Genomic DNA, 6000 nt, shown 5'->3' with positions numbered 1-6000 from the left:
ATAATGCGCGCTGTCACAAGTTCCGATACCCAGCACCTCCACCAGAATAATGTCACGTAGAAGAAGGTGTAATTAGGTGAATGACGAATGCTAACTCCACTTAACTAAGGTTTATTCAGCACTTGCATGCAGAGCGATCTGCCTCCAGCCAGAACACGTACGGTGTATATACAGTTACAGAACGTTCCAGTACATTGATTCTCGGTATTGGTGGATACTTCTAGAATGTCCTCAAACCGAATATAGAAATTAAAATTTTGAACTGCCGACCCTCCAAGCAGCAGTCTAGTATCATAACCGCTACACCACTGTGACGGTGCTACTCAGCTTCTTCTGCAACAGTATCCAAGTACTGGCGACTGTGATGCCGTCCAAAAGACTGTTCTGAAAAGAAGGTATTTTGTGTAATGATCGAAGAAGTCAACTAGGGCCCAATAGAGTTCTTACTCTTAAAGTTAGCATTTTTTGTTAACTTAATTCTGGGTTAATGTACTTGTGAGTACCTACTCATCATTATGGAATGTAACATATAATGTATTGTTTATAGCCTGTTCCTAATATATACTAAGTATACATTAATTTGTCAATACATTAAGAATGTTCACTTTAGCCATATTTTGTGAACTGAATCGTAATCTGCGCAGATACGGAAGAGAGAACGACTTTAAATGTTATGTCAGTTTTTTTATCACAACTCGATTTACGCAAACTTCCAACTTTGGTTGTCCCTTTACTACAATGACGGACCCACATTTTGTCACAAGCCATAATGTGGTCCAGAAAAGCTTTACCCTCTTCAAAGTGATTCACAACCGAATGTGTCCTACGGTACTTCAAACAAATCCCCACCTGTGATCCAATCTCGGCAACAGTAAAGTGGCAATCAGTTTCCACGAGGCCTTGCACGATTAGAATATTGGCTTTATTGATGTCAGACGTCATTTATGACTTTGGTATTCCAGTGTACCGTGATTGTTTTGAAACTTCTGGGCCCAGTTAAACAGCTGAGTCTTACTCAGAGGAGCACTGACAAACTGTGCTCAGAGTCTCTTCAAAATGGCAATCGATTCCACTCGTACGTTGGCAGAGAAGAAGAATAACAGTATACAGTATTGCTCGTAGCAATACAGAAATGCTGGACCTGAGAATCTCAGCTGTGTGCTTAGTGTGAGGCGTGTCAGTAAGTCTACAAATAAGACATATTTCCTCACTGAAATTGTAGCTAGGTTGTGCCCATTTATATAACTAAAATTTATGGTTTAATCTTACTCTACAAACGTATCCCAACCACATACCTTACTGTGTACTCAGAAATTTACCTGTGGTGAAAAAGGAGTTGGCAAGTAGAAATGATTCCAGTTTGTTTTTAAAGCAATTCATTACGTTGTTGATTTGTATTCAGATCGTTCCAATTATTCAGACTACTTGACCGGAGATGAAACAGTTTATAAATCTTTGCAGCTTGTAGTAGAGTTACCAGTAACAACAACTGCTAGAAGTAGCTGCATACCCACTTTGCTGGGAAAAACATCTCCCAGGATGGTGATTCTTCTGAGACACCTGGAATTCTTAGGGAATTTCCCTTTGCCTAGAAAAGGGAATTTCAGCAGCGAAATCTCAGGAATTTCATAAAATCTCAGGGAATTTTGTGTTTTAAAAGTAGCAGTGGAATTAAGTTTTTTTGACTTTTATAAATCATAGATGCTGAGTCGCAATAGGCACAACAAAAAGATTCACACAATTATAGCTTTCGGCCATTAAGGCCTTTGTCAGCAGTAGATGCACATACACACACGCACACACACACGTCTGCAGTCTCAGAGAACTGAAACCAGACTGCGAGCAGCGGCACCAGTCCACGGTAGGAGTGGTGACTGGGTGGGGGTAAGGAGGAGGCTGGGGGGGGGGAGGGATAGTACGGGGGGAGTGGCGGACAGTGAAGTGTTGCAGTTTAGACGGAGGACAGGACAGAAGGTGTGGAGGGGGTAGGTGGTAAGTAGCAGAAAGGAGAGAAATAATAAGACATTAAAAGACTGGGTTTGGCGGTGAAATGACTGCTGCGTACTGCTGGAATGGGAACGGGGAGGGGGCCGGACGGGTGAGGACAGTGACTGACGAAGGTTGAGGCCGGGAACATAAGGTGTATGCAGAGAAAGTCCCCACCTGCACAATTCAGAGAAGCTGGTGTCGGTGGAAAGGATCTGAATAGCACAGGCTGTGAAGCAGTCACTGAAATGAAGGATATCTCGTTTGGCAGCGTTCTCAGCAACAGGGTGGTCCAGTTGGTTTTTGGCCGCAGTTTGGCAGTGGCCATTCGTGCGGACAGACAGCTTGTCGGTTGTCGTGCCTGCAGAGAATGCGGCACAGTGGTTGCAGCTTAGCTTGTAAATCACGTGACTGGTTTCACAGGTAGCCCTGCCTCTGATGGGATAGGTGACGTTAGTGATCGGACTGTAGTAGGTGGTGATGGGAGGGCGCACAAGACAGGTCTTGCATCCAGGTCTATTACAGGGGTACGAGTCACGATGAAAGGGATTGGGAGCAGGGGTCGTGTAAGGACGGACGAGTATATTGTGTAGGTTCGGTGGATGGCGGAATACCACGGTAGGAGGGATGGGAAGGATAGTGGGCAGGACATTTCTCATTTCGGGGCACGACGAGAGGTAATCGAAACCCTTACAGAGAATTTAATAAATTCAGTTTCTCCGGTCCAGGACGGTATTGAGTTACGAGTGGAATACTCCTCTGTGGCCGGACTGTGGGACTTTGGGAGGTGGTGGGAGACTGGAAATATAAGGCACTCCCAAAGTCCCACAGTCCGACGACAGAGGAGCAGTCCCCTCGTAACTCAGTACCGCCCCGGACTAGAGACACTGAATTAAATTCTCCGTCAGGGTTTCGACGATTGCAGTCTGGGGCTGAGCTGTAGTGTGGCAGCAGCAGAATACAAAATGACTCGGAAAAAAATTTCTTACTGATGTGATGAATGGTGGGGTGCTCCAAATGTAAATTAGTGCAGATTGATTGGAAATCAGTCCCGTAATGCTCAAACACTATATTAGTGCTGTGATGCTGCAGCACAACTCACAGGTAGCGTGAAGAGAACCGCACCGGAACTGACTGCAGAGAAGCCCTCGGACGTTGGCGCGCCAGGTACGTATAGTCTGCAGCCGTGAGCTCGGCTCCAGTTCACCACCGGCAATAGAGGATGGTGCTTCGACAATGCCAGCCACTTGTGCTGTCGAAACGACGGCAAAATCGTCAGACGAATGTCGACTGAAGAACTCGAGACGAGCCGAAGGCAGTTTGTCGACAAGTGGCCACGAAAGACTTTAACAATTTCATTTTCAATCCTTCAAATGCTCTGACTTTTCGGAAGAAGTGTCAGAATTTGGATCTTCTCACTGCTTGCAGTGCTGTTACTGATATTTCTTTCGGTAGCATTATTATTTCAGATTCGACATTTGTTTCATAATCTGCATTTTCTTCCACACTACGTTGTCATTTACTTTGTAGTGCCTCAGACACAGTGCATATGTTTTCTCTCCGAGTCTCTTCTTTTTCTGAGGAGCAATCCAGGTTTGTGATGTCCACTTATTTCAATGTACAGGGTGTCTATAATTAAACTTTCAAAACAATGTAGAAATAACACCACCGGTCAGAATGATGTCAAATTGCAACGGAATATTATCAGAGAAGGGGGAAAATGTATGGCAGAAGATAAAAAAATTGTGAAAATCGATCAATAGATGCCACTGTATGTGTCAGAATACATAAATGAAAACACCTGTCACGTGCACGACCCGTCGAAGCTGGTATAAAAACGCCGGGTAAACAGCTTTTCCTCCTTTCGTGTCTGCGACGATCGCCGTGACTGCCTCGATGCGGGATCGCGCTCTCCTTGTAATGCTGTATTACAAGAATGTGACTGTGCATATGTCGCCCTGCGGAAGTTCCGGACACTGAAGGGTTTGAAAAAAGGCATCGGTCCGACGAGTGCCGTGGGTCTGGAGAAAATGATTCAGAAATTCGAAAAGATGGGTTCTTTTGGTATGCAACCTGGTAGAGGGAAGAAACGAATTGATTTGATGTCAGTGGAAGCAGTGGTCACAGCAATGCAGGACGTGACAAGTGGTGGTGTCCAAATGTGTAGTGCACAGAGAATTGCCCGAACATTGGACACATCTGTGAGCACGGTGCATAAAATCCTACGAAATGTCCTTCTTTGCTACCCATTCAAAATTACCCTCATGCACGAGTTGCTTCCTGTTGACCTGCCACCGAGAGAGACATTTGATTTAGAATTTCTTGCTCACATGAAAGTGGACAATGATTGGCCATGGCACAGAATTGTTGAAAATGGGCAACAGAAAATGCACGTGCAAATCGACCAGCACCACTTCATCCTGAAAAGATCAGTGTGTGCTGCGGGTTTACAGTGTCATTTATCACAGGGGCAAATGTTTTCGAAGAGACAGGTGCTTCCGGTACTGTTACCTATACCGCCACTGGTAAGCGCTAAGAGTGTCTCTTGCACGACCGCGTCATTCCAGCTCTCCGACAGCTGCGTGATTCCAGCTCTCCGACAGCGTGGATGCGATCACTTTTATGCGAGATGGCACACCTCTGCACACTACAAATCCAGTTAAGCAGCTGCCGAAGCACCATTTTGGAAATGCTAAAATTACCAGCCGCCATTTCCCTACAGCCTGGCCTTCCCGATCGACTGATCTTAATCCGTGTGATTTCTGTCTGTGGGGCTATCTGAAAGGTGTTGTGTTCAGTGTTCCAATTGCAAACTTAGCTGGACTGGAGGCACGCATTGTGCAACACGGTCTGAACGTGACCCCCGAAAAACTTCGACCAGTGGTGGAACGTGCTGTTTTGCACCAGTCACACAGAAATTAATAATCCGATTTGATTTTGATTGATGCTTTCTACGCGGTTTTTGGCCTCATACAATTGACAACTGATGTGATTGATGCTTTTTATGCGATTTTTGGCTTCAGGGCAATTAAAAACTGATCTTCCCATTCGATGTGATATGAACTTGCAGTAGTGGATGGGCTTACGTAACTAGCAGTATTACACCTGTATCCTCGTGCACACTGAGTAGTACAGTTTGTTTAATGTCAAACATACACCTAAGGCATTGTTGTATGATTCATTTGTCATTTGTAGTCTACCGCTATTAAACTGTGATGCTTACAGTGCCATCTATTGCTTCATTTTGTAACTATTTATTTTTCTTCTGCCAGATGTTCGTTCTCCTCCTCCTTTGATAATATTCCGTTGCAATTTGCCATCCTTCCGAACAGTGGTGTTATTTCTGCAGCAGTTTGGAAGTTTAACTTTGATTATAAACACCCTGTAGTTGGGTCACCCATAGGCCCTTTTCCACGAGTTATTTTTTTTTCTGCTTTGTGGCAGCAATTGTATCAACTGTCCATATATGCACTTAACGTAGATTTTTGTTGTATCTGTCGTTTCCTTCTTCCCTGAATGAATTACGGGAATACATGACCTCAAACTTAATCTTCGATGTGGATTTGTATAATTTCGACACACAACTTTTGCAGCAACTATCTGTTTACATGTAGCAGCCACACTGCCTTCCAATATTTGATAGCTTGACATTGGTCTATCTATGCTGTTACCTTTCTATGCATTGCTATTACACCACCTTCTTAACAATAAGCATGTTTTTCACTGCTTTGTCTCATACTGTTGGAGTCTGAATACAGTTTATTTTGCACTAATGCAACACATTGGTACACATATCATTTTATATCTCCTAATCCCATTGTCCTTCCAACTTGATTTTTTACTGTGTCATATAATCTAACACGAAGAAGGAAATATATTTTTTTTTCGTAAGTTTTGATCGTAACATGTTTAGAGATATTACAGGTCAAAAGTTGAGGTCACTGACCTAAATTGTGTACATTCTCCATATGTGACATAATTTGGTATCACTGAATAGCTGGTTTTGAGACCTTT

The sequence above is a fragment of the Schistocerca piceifrons genome, chromosome 10 (assembly GCF_021461385.2).
Source record: "Schistocerca piceifrons isolate TAMUIC-IGC-003096 chromosome 10, iqSchPice1.1, whole genome shotgun sequence".
NCBI lineage: Eukaryota > Metazoa > Arthropoda > Insecta > Orthoptera > Acrididae > Schistocerca > Schistocerca piceifrons.
Note: the sequence above shows the minus strand (reverse complement) of the source record.